The 17,621-nt window shown below is 40.8% G+C and overlaps 1 protein-coding gene across 3 annotated transcripts in view; it reads right to left on the reverse strand.

The window, feature by feature from the left end:
- The window catches only part of OSBPL3 (oxysterol binding protein like 3), a 205,427-nt gene that overhangs the window by 121,402 nt on the left and 66,404 nt on the right, over positions 1–17,621 (reverse strand). For 2 of the 3 annotated variants that reach the window (XM_029234467.1, XM_029234468.1), the window contains exon 2: positions 4,346–4,396. The exons of the other annotated variant lie outside the window; for it this stretch is intronic. The gene's annotated coding sequence lies outside the window, so the exon portion shown is untranslated. The remainder of the gene's footprint in view (positions 1–4,345; positions 4,397–17,621) is intronic. 3 annotated transcript variants of the gene reach the window in all.

Genomic DNA, 17,621 nt, shown 5'->3' on the forward strand with positions numbered 1-17,621 from the left:
TTCTTTCTCTTCTTTTCTTTCTTTCCTTCCTTCCTTTTCTCTTTCCTTCCTCCTTTCTTTTCTTTCTTTCCTTCTTTCTTCCTTTTTCTTTCTTTCTCTTTCCTTCCTTCTTCCCTCCCTCCCTCCCTCCCTCCCTTCCTTCTTATCTATCCATACATCCTTCTCTCTCTCTTTCTATTTCTCTCACTCTCCCACACACACACTCTCTCCTTCTCTTTCTCTCTCTGCCCTCCCCCCACCTTAAAAGAAACCCTCCCCTTAAAGGAAAGTCAAATAAACAAAGTCTATTAGGTGACTTGGAGGAAGAAGGAGAGAGGGTGTTTGGGTTGAGGGAGGGAAGATGGAAGAGCCATTAGGAGCATAGGGTAGCTGCATCCACATTTGTAATTGGATACAGTCTGCTCTACCACAGAACTCCAAGAATGCATTCCAGGCATGACAAGCTTATCTGACAACTCAGAACAAGGTAGCTGTTCACGTTTTTGTTTATTCCATAGCAAAAGTCAGTGGTCTTGTTTGGTATGGGTCCTCCTCCTCCTGCCTCTTCCTGTCCTCTATCTTTTAAAAGGTGTATCAGAGCAAAAGCTGCAGAAATCAAATTTTACCAGTTCAATAGATCACGGCTCATCAGGTACCACACAGACCAAGCTAAACAAGTAACATATTAAAAAAAAGTCAGATCCTGAAAGGTAGGGTATTTTATAAGTTATCTATACATATATGCAATGTTTCAGGAGTTTGATTTTAGCTTCTAATTTAAGCTTTCACTTTTTTGACAAGTGAGACAACAGACACAGTCAGCTTCTATGTAATATACCAGCAGTCATGACCCTTCCTAGAAACAGCAGCTCAAAAAGACTAAGAAATCAAATTTCATGACTGAAAAATAAAGTTGTTATCCTGGGTCATAATTATTCAAAATGTGCTCTGCCAAGTAACAGTCTCACAGGGCTGTCTGTGGGAGAAGAAGCAGGTCCTCACAGACCGGTCCCCTTGGGAAACACTGCTCCTATATTCCCTCCTGAAGACACAGTGTAATATGTATTGGCACATTGAAGGTTCTGAGAGGTCCTGCGGTTAAAACAAGCAAACTACGATAAAAGCCAAATGGGTTAACTTTGTTCAACCCATTCCAAACCTTTCTGACTATGGTATCTATTCTCTGAGGTAATACTTCGACATTCCTTCAGCCTGATGATCCAGTCTAGCTTGAAAGCTCAATTATCCTATGAATCCATGAACTGAACTGAACTCTTAACCTTTAAAGGCTGGTTTATCTGTCACACAGATAATAGCCTAACACACACAGGCACCATTTCTTGGCTATGAATCAGATTCATAACAGCCAGTAGTAACATTTGGATACCCTTTGCTTAAAGTTTCATGTCTAGACTTGAGAAGTCTAGAGAATCACGAAACACCATGATTGTTGCATAAAAACCATAAGCAATGTTCAGAGACTGGGAACGTGCTTCCCTATTTGACCCAATCTTCCCTAAAAGTCCCTCCCTGGTCTCTCATTATTACTAATCGTCCTCCAAACCCAACTTCCCCACTCCCCTTCCTCCTTGCTTTCTGTAGTTTACTACGCAGACTCGATGCTTCCCATTTCAGTCTGAAATTACCCTGAAAACATCTGCATAGGAAGTCCAACATCATTTGGAGGAAAGAAGTACCACCCCAGGGAATGACATTCTCGGTTAACTGGACAAAGTGCTCAAAGAAATCTTGGGGAAAAGATCTCAGAAATTACTCACACAAGTGTTGTGCAGGACTACCTAAACACGTATCTCCTCTCAATGTGCACTATATTTACCCAAGTACACAAGAAATGGGATCAACATTTAGTATTCACTTAACAGATGTATATTCATCACTTACTATTGGTTAGGCACAATTCTAGGCATTGGAGATAAAGCAGTGAAGAAAGTTGCAAACACTACACTAGAAACAACACCACAGAACAGACTAGCAAATTCAGTAATACCAATCCATATGATGACTTTGGGGAAAACAATTTCTAAATGGAAGAAGGCTGACTTTAAGAATTCAGAACCGGGCTTCCCTGGTGGCACAGTGGTTGAGAGTCTGCCTGCCGATGCAGGGGACACAGGTTCGTGCCCCGGTCCGGGAAGATCCCACATGCCGCAGAGCGGCTGGGCCCATGAGCCATGGCCGTTGAGCCTGCGCGTCCGGAGCCTGTGCTCCACAACGGGAGAGGCCACAACAGTGAGAGGCCCACATACCACAAAAAAAAAAAAAAGAATTCAGAACCATCTTACAAGGTACAAGGAAAGTTTCTGCATCCATGAGGATGTGGGAAAGGCAACAGATATTTATTTTCTATCTATCATTTCTCAGGCATCATGCTAGATACTTTTATAAATTTTACATTTTTTAATTCTCAGGACTATCCTTTGACTTAGGTCCTAAGCTTTATATTACAGTTAGAAAAATGAGACAGAGCTAGTGGTCAAACTTTTGTAATCGACCTGACTCCAAATCCATACCTTTTATACAAGAATAGTGAGGTTAGACCTGAAACTGAATTCATGGCTACTTCAAAGTTACATTTCTAATGTGACCTCATGATGGCAGAGAAAAGATATCTCAAAGTACGTGAGGTAGAAGAGTAAATATCAACATCACATCAAAAAATTATCTTCATGGGGCTTCCCTGGTGGCGCAGTGGTTGGGAGTCCGCCTGCCGATGCGGAGGACACGGGTTCGTGCCCCGGTCCGGGAGGATCCCACATGCCGCGGAGCAGCTGGGCCCGTGAGCCATGGCCACTGAGCCTGCACATCTGGAGCCTGTGCTCCGCAACGGGAGAGGCCACAACAGTGAGAGGCCCGCGTACCGCAAAAAAAAAAAAAAAAATTATCTTCACAAATTTGTTGAACTCACACCTCCCAATTTTAAAACTAACTACAAAGCTACAGGAATCAAGACAGTGTTTACTGGCAGAAAGATAAACATATAGCTAAAAGGAGGGAAGTAAGAATGCAGAAATTAAACTCTCACTCTTATGGTCAATTCATTTTGACAAAGGTACCAAGACGATTTAGTGGGGGAAAGAAGAGTCTTTTCAACAAATGGTGCTGGGAAAAGGAGATATTCATATGCAAAAGGATGAAGTTGGACCCTACTTCATACTACATACAAAAATTCACCCAAAATTGACCAAAGTCCTAAATGTAAAAGCTAAGACTATAAAACCTTTAAAAGAAAACACAGGGGTAAATTTTCCTGATCTTGGATTAGGTCAGAGTCTCAGATATGACACCTAAAGCAAAAGCAACAAAGAAAAAAAAAATAGTAAGTTGGACTTTATTACAATTAAAAACTTTATGCTTCAAAGGATAAAATTAAGAGAAAGAAAAGACAAGCCAAGAACAGGAGAAAATACTTGCAAATCATATAGTTGATATGGGTCTATTATTTAGAGTATAGAAATAATTCTTACAACCCAACAATGAAAAAATAACCCAATTTTTTAAGCGGGCAAAGAGCTTGAATAGACATTTCTCCAAGGAAGACACACAGGTGGTCAATAAGCAGATGAAAAAACATGCTTAACATCATTAACCATGAAAGAAATGCAAACCAAAATTACAAAAAAAAAAAAAAAAGAGAACCGCCTGGAGGGGTGGGATAGGGAGGGTGGGAGGGAGGGAGACTCAAGAGGGAAGAGATATGGGAACATATGTATATGTATAACTGATTCACTTTGTTATAAAGGAGAAACTAACACACCATTGTAAAGCAGTTATACGCCAATAAAAAAATAAATTTAAAAAAAAAGAGAGAGAGAGAAGCAAACAAAAAGGCAGACAATAACAGTGGTTAGCAAGGATGTTGAGAAATTGAAACTTTCATGCTCTTTGGTAGCTATGTATACTTTGAAAAACAGTCTGTCAGTTCCTCAAAATATTAATCGTAGTTACCATATGAGGCAGCAATACCACTCCTAGGTATATAACCAAGAAACTTGAAGATGTATGTCCACACAAAAACTTGCACAAGAATATTCATAGCAGCAGAATTCATAATAGTTAAAAGGTAGAAAACCCCCAATATCTATCAACCGATAAATGGATAAACAAAAATAAAATATCTATATGGTATGGACTGATTGATTGTGTAGTCCCAGAATTCATATATTGAAGCCTAATCCCCAATGTGATGGTATTTGGAGATGGGGCCACTGGGAGGTAATTAAGTCATGAGGGTGGAGCCCTCATGAATGGGATTAGTGGCCTTAGGCTTGCTTCCTGTCTCTGCTCTCAGCCACATGAGGATACAACAAAAAGACAGCCACCTACAAACCAGGAAAGGGGTGCTCACCAGACAGCAGATCTGCAGGCACCTGGTCCTTGGACCTCCCAGCCTCTAGAACTGTAAGAAATAAATGTTTGTTGTTTAAGTCACCCAATCTATGGTAATTTCTTATAGCAGCTTGGACTAAGATACCATACAATGAAATATTATTCAGCTACAAAAGGGAATGAAACATTGAGTCAAGCTACAATGTGGGTGAACCTTGAAAACATCATGCTAGGGACTTCCCTGGTGGTCCAGTGGTTAAGACTCTGAGCTTCCAATGCAGGGGGCTCATGTTTGATCCCTGGTTGGGGAACTAAGATCCTACATGCTATGCAGTATGACCAAAAAAAAAGAAAAAGAAAATATTATGCTAAGTGAAGGAAGCCAGACAAAAAAGTCCACATATTATATGACTCCATTTACATGAAATGCCCAGAATAAGCAAATCTATAAAGACAGGAAGTAGATAAGTGTTTGCCTGGGCTTGGGATTTGTTTTGGGGATGATGGAAATGTTCTGGAACTAATTCCAGTTGCACAATTTTGTGAATGTACTAAAAAATATATCACTGACTTATATACTCTGGATTCTACATATAAGTGATATCATATGATATTTGTCTTTGTCTGGCTTACTTCACTTAGTATAATAAACTTATATACTCTAAAAGGGTGAATTTTGTGGTATGTGAATAATATATCAATAAAAAATACCTTACCCTCCTAAAAATAATCTTTGAATCAAATAGAATCTGATATTAGTTATCTATTTTCTCCCATAAAAACCACTGGCATTGAGGTGAATCTACTTTTGCTGAATCAGATATGTAACACCGGGATCTAGTCCTAAGATTCAAAAAATAAAGAACTATTCTGTGCACTGAAAGATAAATAAACTTCAATAGGAAAGTTCTGAGAACTCCACCATGACTAAAATAGCATACTCAACTGAAAACAAACAAAATTATATCAACATGGGAGCCTATAACTTCAGATTGGGCTCTGTAAAGTCTTCAGAATCCATATGCTCTAGTGACCTCATGGAAAGGAAAGAATGAAATAGCAAGTCAAAGGTCAAAGTCAACTCCAACACATGGAAACACCAATATGAATTATGTCAAGACTTGTCAATCCTGGCTGCCACATTAGTCATCCTAGAACTCACAAATAGATTGTGGAGACTCCTCTTCTGAGAGGCTGTTGACAATCATATCCACAAATGAAACATGGGTCCTCTAAGACCTCAAAGGCTTTCTTCTATCATGGTAGGCAGTACTGGCTTAGGTCACTGAGGGCCTATTTACAAGCAATCAGGGGTCTAATTAAAACCCTTACAGAATGACTAAAAGCCAAATCTGGACATGATGTTAAAATGATGACCTTCAAGCTCAAATCTGGATGTGACGTTAAACTGACCTTGAAGCTCCAAAACGGTTGGTTGATCTTTGATCTGTATGCTTGCTTTACATTTAGCAATGACTCAGGCCCACATTTAAAAAAAAAAAAAAAGAGTTACTACATCTCTAATTCTCAGAAATACCACCATGTAGGTTAAGATAGACATGCACGTGTACACACATACTCACACAGACCAACCCATCACAAGTCAAAAGAACCACCCAAGCTAATTTAAAGCCTGCAATTCATTGTCTGCAGTCAAAAGAGCAAGATAGATGGAGCAATCACAGATAATTCCAAATTTTGAGAGGTTATATTCCCAAAAGGTAGTTATAAATCAGCTGTTTGAAACTTGAAACACATTTTCTCATAGAAATCTGTTAGCTTGTGGTCACATACCCAGGTGAGACCCAGGGAGACCAATGCAATGCATGTGAAGCAGAAAGTTGATGGCACTTCCTAGAGGGGGAAAATGTCTTCCAAGTTCAACTCCTAACGTAGCTCAACAGTGGCAGTGCCCCGGCTGCAGCATGGGGAAATAGGGTGCACACTCTCTGCTCTTGTCCTTCCCCAGATATCCTAAACTGGTGAACAAACAGGCCCTGGGCCACATGGGAAACCCACCCCACTCCCATTCAGACATATGAATCCTTCACAGGGGATCTCTCTGTGACTGCGAGGGCCTGTGGCTTTTTGCTGCTCTCCCAAAGTTTTAATTTCAGTAAGTGTCTGCTTATCCAGAAGTGAAAGCAAACAAGACTTCTCATTACAGAATTTTTTAAAATATTTTTTAGTTGAAATACAGCATGCATACAGAAAGTCAAATTACTGGATTTTTTAAAAAATGTATTTCATAGGGAAGATACATGAAAAGTAGTGACTTTCAGCAACTTTTCAGTGTCTCTTGTGGTCAATACAAATTCTGTTTTTCATCACCCTTGTGTCCTACACCCAGCACAGAGGCTGTACATAGTGGGCACCTCAAAGACGTGTGGGATCTCTGTACCTTTAACTTCATTAGTATTGTGGATGTAATTTATTTTTAAAAATACCTTAGAATAACTTACATACACTGTGATAGTGACCTTGAGCAATTTGCCTCTTTGTGCCTCAATTTCCTTAACCAGGGAATCATTCTCACCCAGGGAATTGTGTGGCTGAGTGACCAGAGTAGGAAGGAAATTAAATTTTCAGTGGATACCTTGGTGCCTTCAGAATATGGTTTCACAAATACATATCACCCATTAAACAATCGAAGAAACGGAATGCATTATGTGAGTCATCATCACAGTAAACCTCAAATGAGAACTGGGAGTGTGTAATAACTTGGGACGCCCTCCCTAGCCCCTCTCCCGCCATCTCATTGTCCCTCCTCCGGCCCTCCTCAGACTTACACTGAGCTACTGGCTCAAGCCCCATCCTCAGTCTGACCTCACTCTAGCCTGACCCCCTGGTTCTGATTCACAGCCTTGCTGTCAACCCTGCTATTTGTGCTTCATTCTCCAGTCCTGCTTCAGAATTTCAGGTCAAGGATCTCTGTTCCTCCTCTAACAACCAGCCACACTCTCACTGACCCAGAGTTTCTTGGGTGAAAGTGATGGATCATCCTCCTTACAGAAAACCACAGGGCTAATTCTGAATTCAAAGTTTGCTTATTACCTTAGGGTCAGTACAGAAAAGGGAGTGGGGTGGGGAAGGAAGGGTTGAGTGACAGTTTTAGAACCAGAAGAAAAAGCAAACATATAAGTGTGACCATCAGGGTACTCTGCAGTATTGCTCCACACCCCCTTCACACACACAGTATCAGACAGGGACCAATTAAGCCAATTCCTCACCTTAGGGACAGCAAATACATTCCTAGAAGATAGTTTCTGTCAATCGTGATAGATTATCTATCAAGAGAGGGTCTTCACTAATCTCACTTCTTTCTTTAATAGGCCCACAAAAGAACACAGGGCACACTTGTAGAAGGCAGCTCATCATGTCTGGGGGGTCAGGACTACAGTCTTAGTACAGGCACTCACAACAGGGCTCCTCTCCTCAGCACCCTTCTCTCTGAGAACCAGCCTCGCCCCGTGCCCTGCCCCTCCCTGGCCACTGGGATGACCCAAACCAAGGGCAGCCACTGCACTGACCAAGCTGAGCCAACCAGATTCTCTTTGTCCAGAATTCATAAGTAGACACAGGGACCAAGGCAGCCTCTGACAGCCACTGAACTTAAAGACAAGTGGGACCGCCAGGCACAGGGGTCGGGGGGCTGGGGGGAGGTGCTATTTTTCACCAGGTGCTGGGAAAGCAGAGATGAGAGGGAAAAAACAGGGAAAGCAGAATGGCAGGGCCTGTAGACAGAGAGAGGGACTGACAGATGAGAGAGACAGGCAGACCAGAGACAGAGAAAGGCAGAGCGAGACACACAGGAAGACAGATAGACAACACACACATGCAGTGAGACAGAGCCAGAAGCCAAGTAACAGATGCACAGAGAGACAAATCAGGTGGGGAGGCCAGCGGGGGTGGGCGGTCTGGTGGGGAGAATGGAGGACCGGATGGATCTCTGCCGTGTCTGAGGCCCTGCCAAGTTCCAGCTGTGCCTCTAGCTTCCTGCCCAAGGGTTCTGTGAGCTACCCCTGCATCAGTCCAATAAAATCCCCCCTTTCCTGATCCAGTTTGAAATACTATTTTTCACATATGAAATAAGAAAGTAATTTTGAGTATCAAAACCCAACGAGAGGAGGGATTGGCAGATTTTGACACATATTGCTGATAGCGGCATAAATAAATAAAAATGTTTGGGAAACCTATTTAATGACTGTTATCAAAATGCTATAAAATAGTCTTACCCTATTATGAATCTTACTCAAGATTCATAACAGGCGAGAAGTGGATACAACCTTAATGCCCAACATTAGAGGATAAGCTGAGCAAATTAGGACTAGAATATATTATTTTATACAATAAATAATATTGCTTCTAAAGGTATTTGTGAAGAATATAACATGTAAATTATTCGTGTTTAAAGAAAAATACTAAATATAAAAGTGCACATTGAAAATAAAAATCACAGGAAATGCTCAAAGAGATAATAGGGGCTACATTTGGATGGCAAATCAAAGGGGGTTTTTCCCTCTCCTTCACTTATTAATTTTCTGTAGTTTCAACATTTTTATAATGAGAATATATTCAAGATGATACATTTAATCACTTAAAATCAAATGGTAGGGGGAGTAGAAAGAGTCTACCCCTTACACTTTTGTACTTGTTTTTCTCGAGTCGTAACTTTCTTATTACTGTAGTATCCATTATGGATTCCTACACAGAACTGCCAACTTGAAGAACCAAGGTCACCCAGTTAAGCTCCTTGCTAATATTGTCACTCTGACATTAATTTCCTAACATTTCCTCAGTGTCTGCCTACATTGTGTCAGGCTGGGTTTAACTGGTGTGGATACTCTGCTGGGCAACTTATGACTTTCTGAGGCAGCCAATTCCATTTTTAAACGTTTTGACAATGTCAATGATCTCCAGCTTAATCAGCGCCCCGAGGCCTATCTGAGCATTCACCAACCTGATGGTGGTCAGAAGACTGTTCCATGTCCAAAAAGATCCCTTTTCTCCCAGGATATTTAGATCTATGGCTGTGCTGCTCAAGGTTCTGCTTAGGAATCAGATTTGTCCTGTCACAGGCTGGTTGGTTGTTTCCTTTCTTTAGGGATGATACAAATCAGCTATATAGATTCTCTTTCTCACTTCTTTTTTATGTGCATATGTATGTATATCAAAAGGGACAAGGGAGGGGGCATAAAAATGTATCACTTTTATATATGTCATCGGATATTTATAACATAAGAGCACAGTGAACCCATACATATAATGAATGTTCAAAAAATGTTAGGGCTTCCCTGGTGGCGCAGTGGTTGAGAGTTCGCCTGCCGATGCAGGGGACACGGGTTCGTGCCCCGGTCCGGGAAGTTCCCACATGCCGTGGAGCGGCTGGGCTCGTGCGCCATGGCCGCTGAGCCTGCGCATCCGGAGCCTGTGCTCCGCAACGGGAGAGGCCACAACAGTGAGAGGCCCACGTACCGCAAAAAAATAATAATAAATAAATAAATAAATGTTATTAAAGATTACTAAGTGGCATGAATATAGAGTGTGGTGTTTTAAATTCCATATATACGAACACAGGAACCAACAGCTGAATCAGAAATTATCCTGGTAGGCCTTTCACTGACCTATGGCTACCATAACAAATTCCCCTCGGTTTCCCCTTTTAACATAAACCCCAGAAGCATGTGGAGAAGGTGAGGTCGGTATATTTACCTGACTTTGTTAATTGCCATCTGGACCTTGGAACACTAGAAAGGATGCCCACCTACAGTAATATGTGGCCAGACACCTTTTCAAGAGCAGAAGAAACAGTCCAATTCCAGCCTAAATAAGACCCAAGATGATTTCCACATCTCTCCTGGCCGGGCCTCTCAATTCACAACAAAAACTTTCTTCCTTCCAAATGGCCAGTAGGCAGGCCTGCTTGAAGGGAGAGGTACTGAATGTCTTAAATGAGTTCTACAAGGATGGCTTTCCTTCCAAGTTAAACTCCTGAGGTAGAAATCCCTCCCTGCAAGAGCGATCTCCACCTTCTCAGAGCTACAAATGCATTCAGGGTCCCCATTCAGATGGGAACGTATCACTGCCTTTCTCTATCACTGTTTGTAGCAAACAGTATCACTGGGTTACATCCAGGAGGAGAAAAGCGGGAAGAGAGGTGGGTTTCTCCTAACGGTGTGTTTAAGTCAGGCTTCCTCCTTCACACTTTACTGTGGTTAGAGTTCAGAGAGCTGGCTGGGTGGACAAGTCCAACTTCACAGCCATTACTGTACCCATCTTTGTGACATGGAAAGGTTGAGTAGAATAACTGTTTTGGTTTCCGTGGATCCTTTTAAGACAGGATGGCAGAGCTGGAGTTAGAAAGATAAAAAGCTTATTCTGTTTCCTCAAAGTGATCCTTAAATAGCTCTGGAGGGAAACCTTATCAGCCCTCAGTTTTGCACTTGTGTGATGAAGAGGAAGACACAATTACTAGATATGCTCCTATAACAGGGATTGGTATGCAGAGGTAACTAGAACCTATTATTTCTTTATATCTAGAACAATTACCGCCTAAGTGTAATCTGAATTGAGGAAAATGATAGTGACCTATTTTCAACTACACAAGCAGTGGACAACAGTTCATAAAAAGCTCTCTAGCCTGCAGTTTGAACAAGTCAGGTCATGTCATGCCCCTGTTCAAATTTTTTCAGTGTTCACTTATTACCTACAAATAATAGATGTCTGGCTGCAAATCAGAATCATCCATAGATTTATTTCATTTCATTTCATTTCATTTTAGGCTGTGCCACCACGCACAGCTTGTGGGATCTCAGTTCCCTGAACAGGGATTGAACCCAGGCCACAGCAGTGAAAGCCTGGAATCCTAACCACTGGACCACCAGGGAAGTCCCATGCATGGATATTTTAAAGAAAAATGCACACTCACATCCTCTTCCTGAAGATGGCAATTCAACAGTCCTGGGTAAGAACATTTTAAAAAAATCCTTCCAGATGACTAAAATGCACAGGATTGAGAGCTACAGACTTACAAAAGGAAGTCTCTGGTCTTCTGTGCTACACACGAGCCTTGATTCCCGTAACTATCCACCTCACATATCACCTTCCAGCAACACTAATCCACTTGCAGTTCCCCACAAACCGCCCTTGAGCCTTTGCAGCAGCCGCCCTGCCCCCAATGTACACATGGGAGAGTAGTCCCTCTTGAGGTTGCAGCTCCAATGACGCTTTCTATCCACTCCTCCCTAACATTCCCAGACACACAAAAGAAAAAGACAAAGGAGTATCAGCACACTACTACAGAAAATCATCAAATCACAAAGTAAGAGAGCAAGAGAAGAAAAAAGGAACAAAGGAATTACAGAACAGCCAGAAAAGAATTAACAAACTGGCAATAAGTACATACCTATCAATAACTATTTTGAATGCAAATGGAATAAATTATCCAATCAAAAGACACAGAGTGGCATGGCACAATGAATTAAAAAAAAAAAAACGACCCATCATTACTCTGTCTACAAGACACTCACTTCGTATGCAAGGACACACACAGACTGAAAGTGAAGGGATGGAAAAAGATACTCCGCGCAAACAGAAACCAAAAGAAAGCTGGGGTATCAATACTTATATCAGACAAAACAGACTTTAAGACAAAGGCTGTAATAAGAGACAAAGAAAATCATTACGCAGTGATAAAGGGGTCAATCCAACAAGAGGATATATTTGTAAATGTTTATGCACCCAGCATAGGGACACCTAAATATATAAAGCAAGTATTAACAGACCTAAAGGTAAAAAGAGACAGTAACACAATAACAGTAGGAGACTTTAATACCCCACTACATTAATGGATAAATCTTCTAGACAGAAAATCAATAAAGAAACACTGGCTTTAAATGACACATTAGATCAAATGGACTTAACATTCCCAGGCTGGCACACACCAGGCTGCCCTTGCACATACTTTATTCTAGCAACTGTATTTAATACAAAGAAAAATTCTGTTTGCATGTCTGTCTCCTTACTGAATTGTAAGCTCCTGGAGGGAAGACACTGTTCTTTTTCATCTTCATACCCTGTAGCCTCACAAAATACTTGTCATACGGTAGGTACTTAATAAATTTCCAGTGAACTAACTAATAAATGCACCATGTGAAGGCAATGTAGCCAAAACTATAACAAGGAATACTGATGACATTATCTTGTTTTAGTTGAGCAAAAGAAAACCTGAGTGAATATAATCACTAATTTTTACTCAATTAGATTCTCCATTGTGTGCCTTGGGTTCTAAGAGTTACTTAATAATCCTCAAGTACACTAAAGAGAAAGCTCTTGGGAATCTTTGATTCAGTTAGAAGCAATGCTGCTCTCATCTTACGTCCAGAACTTATTTCAAGGGGAACCACATGACTTCAATTCCAGCCTTAGATATTGATGAAAGAAATCTCTGAAAGAAGCTGGCAGGGCAGTTGGCAAGACGAAGATATATTGTATATGCAGTTTAGAGATTTCTGAATAGCATTTTGCAAAGCTACAGGCTTACAGGATTTAAAATATGACTCAGAACACCAACTGGAACGCCAACGTTTTTATTTTTAGATTTTTCTAGCAGAGAATATGGCTATAAATTCAACCTACTCAGTCTACAAATCCTCTAAACTTCCTCCTAGAGAACAGAAAAACACTTGGCATTTCTCTGGGTATTATTTTATTTGCATATATAGTTATGCTGGTGAAATTCTGGTAACTAAGGAAGAATTAATAATGGAAGCTCTAAATGATTCCCATGATTACTGCTTAAGTTGGCAAAGTATCCTCAAGCACAGAAGAAACTCGCTCGTGGAAATGTGCATGGGCAAGTTGTTCAGTTTTTTCCACAATGGTATGCTGGCTTGTAGTTATATGTGTTCTCAGACAAGTGGCAAGGGGACAGTAACGGAAGGACCACAATTCTGGGAGAGAAAATGGGACCAGAGAAAATTCAATGGCATGGTAAAAATATTTTATGCTTTATACCATCTGTGCTTTGCTGTTCAGCACCTTAACTTCTCATTGTCCTGTCCCTTTAAAAAATCACTTTACTGAGGTATAATTTACATACAATAAAATGCCCCCTTATAATGTACACTTTGATGAGTTTGGACAAATGTATATGCCTATATGACCACCACTTCAAGCAACATATAGAATACTTCCCCCACCCAGAAAGTATCCTCATGCACTTTTGCAGTCAACTCCCACACTCCCATCTCTGATTTCTATCACTAGGATTAATCTTGTCTGTTTCAGGACTTCATATAAATGGAATCATGCAGAATATGCTCTTTTTGTTTCTGCTTCTTTCTCTCAACAATGTTTCTGAGTTTCAGCCACGATGTTGCTTATACCAGTGGTCCCTTCTTTTCCCCTGATTAGTATTCCATGGAATAAATAAATATACCACAATTTGTCTCTTTACCAGTTGATGAACATATGGGCTGTTTCCAGCTTTTAGTGGTTCTAACAAAGCTGCTATGAACAGCTGTATAGAGGTCTTTCTTGGGTAAATGCATAGGAGCAGAACTGTTAGGCTGAAGGGAAGTGTGTTTAATGTTAGAAACTGCCAAATTGCTCTCCATGTGGCTGTGCCTTTTTACACTCCCCCCAGCCATCCCACCAGCCATGCTGACAGCTCCAGCTGCCCCATATCCAAGCCAACATATAATAAGTTTCAGCCATGTTGGTGGGTGTGCAGGTCTACCTCACTGTGGTTTCATTTACAAGACTATGAAATTTATGTCCTTCAACTTTCAACCTTTTCAACCTTCAACTTTCAACCTTTTCCTCTTTCTATAGAACACAAGCAATATGATATAATAAAAGATCACTGGGTCCGTTTCTGGAGTCTTGAATTTTATCACCAACTTTGTCACTAAATAGTTGCATAATGCTATAAAGACCACCTATCCTGACCTCAATGTTTTCCTATCGATAAAGTGGTTAAGTCAGGCCCAGTGAGACTTATATTCTTGTTCTAAACAAAAATGAACATAAATGAGTTCTGTCAAAAGCAACATATTCCTTTCATAATAGTTAAGCATTATTTTTGCATAATGTCCCAAAGTTTTCAAAGAGGTTTTGTATATATCCTATTTAATGCCAAAGGAATAACTCTCTCAAAACACCACACATTAACAAACAAACAAAAAAAGGAAGAAGAACTCATCAAGAAAGGATATTTTATTTAATGTAAGGCTCCCTCCTCTGCCTGGTACATCAGATCCGCTCTGCCAAATCAGTGAAGCTTAATGAACTCCCTTTCACAGTCATCGGAGCTTAATTCCAAATTGCACCTGTTTTTAAAAAACCTTTATGATTCAGGAAGCATAAATAATCCCCTTTGGTCATTTATGTTTTGCTCACTAAGCTTTAAATTGTATGGAGTGGATCAAACAGCAAATCATTGGGTTTCACTCGTTATTTTGCCTTATGCATATACAATACTCCTTTACTCTTGTTAAGCTTCACACATCTAGCAATGTATGGAAACTAAGCAAATTCCAAGTTAGTCCTCACCCTTTGGGTTCCCATAAGGCAAGGTGAGGCAAAGTTAATGATAAAGGTAGGAAAATACCACACATTCTTTATGAGGAAACTTAAGGAGTCAGAAGAAAGGGTAAATGGTGATCAAAGGTGAGAGGGAAAGGCATGGCAAGACATTAAAGGAAATTAGTTTTCAGTTCCAAAGAAATATGCGCTGGAAAAAAATGCCAATAAAACATCTGGTGTTCAGGGGGGTTTGGGGGTGGTGGGGGGAGAACAACACTTTTTATATATTGCCTATCCAAGACACAGATTACACTTAACAAAGGTTTCCCATATCTTGTTCCAAAGGTATCTCAGTATATACCAGCAGAAATAGAATAAAACCTTTATTGCTGACAGCAAAAAAGACATGGGCTTCAGTGGGATGTCTATTTCAATATGAATGGGGAAAGTTGAGTTGCAGCTAAAAAAAAGATCACATTACATATGAAAAAATATATGCAGTGTACTTCCAAGGGCCTTTTACCTATTGGGGAAATGGAAAGCAATCCACCCACCATCAATTCAGTTGGTCATTAACCTTTCCTGGGTCACTAACTTCTTTAAAAATCTAATGAGAGATATGGTCCAGTCTTTCCAGAAAAACAATCATATGGCTTTTCACAGCCCCAAGAGATCTAGCTCCATGAAGGCCTTCCATGGAGCCTTTAAGGGACCCTAGGTTTAGAAGGACCCCTGATTAAACAAATTCACCAACGATATTTCTGCTAACAATAATTCAGATATGACCTATATCCAAACAGAGGCAGGCAAATCTCTCCTAATCCAAATCCCAAATACATACATGGTAGAATCTAAACTTGACTTTTGTAAATTCCAAAAATTACTTAACATTCTCACAGGAAGCACATGTTCCGAGGTACAAAGTGGGCTGTGGAAATGCTCCCAGAAATACATTCCCCAACCACTGCTGAGAAGTATGAGCAGTCATCTGAGTGGGTGGTGTCAGTGCCTCCCATTTCTAGAATAGGTCTAGTCTAAAAGAAGAAACTCCTTATGGGACACAGAGGGAGGAGAGTAAATGGCTAGCAAAAATGTATGTGAGCAGACTGGTAAATGTGACTTAATTTGGAAACATTCAGAACTAGAGGTGAAAAAGAAGGAGTTTGGGAATTCTGGGTCGTAAGGCAGGTGTCTGTCTGTAGTAGGTAGAAAAATGGCCCCCAAATACATCCACATCCTAATCCATGGAACCAGTGAATGTTACCTTTTATGGCGAAAAGGACTTTGCAGAGATATTATTAAGTTAAAGCCCTGGAGATGGATTATCCAGGATTACCCGAGGGGCCAGTGTAATCACAGGGTCCTTATGAGAGAGAAGCAGGAGATCAGAGTTAGTAGAATGCAATGTGATGAGATGTGAAGATGGAAAAGGAGGTGTGATGTGGGACCTTGAGCCAAGGAATGCAGGTAGCCTCGAGAAGGTAGAGAAAGCAAAGAAGAAGGTTTTCCACATGAGCCTCCAGGAAGAGTACAGCCCTGCTGATACTTTGACTTTAGACTCCCTAGACTTTTGACCTCCAGAACTGTAAGGGAATAAATACTTATTGTATTTAAGCCACTAAATAAATACTTATTGTATTTAAGCCACTAAACTTGTGGCTTAAAACAATTTAGTTTGTAACAGCAGCAACAGGAAGCTAATACATTGTGTGCTATCTTTCTTTTTTAAGGGGTTAGGAAATGAAGAGAAGTACAAAACAGCAGCTTATGGAAAAAGTATTTTCTGATGAATGACAAATACCTCCATCAATAAGGCTGAGAACAGTTCAAATATGGCCCTGAACCAATAACATATGGGGAAGTTATGTGGTATAATGGAAACACATTGGACTCAGAGTTAGAAAAGCTGAGTTCTCACCCTTGCTTGTCCATGTAGAGCTATGTGCCATCAGGCAAGCACAACCTCCTTGGGTCTGAGTGACTGATCTTTAAAAGGAAACATTTAGACTACATGAATTATAATGTCTCCTTAACACAGGCCAGAGGACTTCCCCTGCTGACCAGTGGTCAGTTTTCCCATTAACTAGTTCTTACATGTCTTATCTTCATCCCTATAACAGCCTGTGAGGTTGGCCACACTTTGCCTATTTCAACCTAAAAGAGGTCATCTGCCCACCATTGCTGAGATTCAAATGCAGGCGTGTCTGACTGGGGTACTCCTCCTTATCCACTGTGTTACACTGCCTTTCCTGGTCAAGGTTTGCACTGTGGGTCTATGGATCTGAGGCAGTTCAGAATACAAGAGCAAGGAGACTGCCAACCCAAACCAGGATCATGGACATGCTAGAGAAAGTGAAAGAAAAGGGGGTGGGGGGGTAGGGAGACCAAACTGCCTTACACTCAAGCAGTTTAAATGATAGATACTCAAAAATAAAACTTTTCTTTTGAAAAACAAAAGAAAAATGTCAAGACACCAAGTGGCCTCAATGGGCAGACACCCTACTGTTCCGTAAGGTAGGATGCTCTATTACAAACCAGTGACCCATCCTTCCTTCACATTCCAATTCCACACTGGGACTATGCTGCTGCTGCAGCTCCAGCCTTCATGGTTCATGGGAGGAGAATGGAAAGGCTGCTACCCAAAATAGTTTAATAAGGGCAGCAATGATTCCTGGAGTAATAACAGGCCAGGCAGGCAGCTGCCTGCAGAATTGGGCCCAGCTGAGAGGGGGTTTCACAGCTCAAGTTTAAAATGGAGAATAAAGAGG

This window comes from Monodon monoceros, unplaced genomic scaffold (assembly GCF_005190385.1).
Source record: "Monodon monoceros isolate NGI ecotype Baffin Bay Population unplaced genomic scaffold, NGI_Narwhal_1 Super_Scaffold_2, whole genome shotgun sequence".
NCBI classification, from domain to species: domain Eukaryota; kingdom Metazoa; phylum Chordata; class Mammalia; order Artiodactyla; family Monodontidae; genus Monodon; species Monodon monoceros.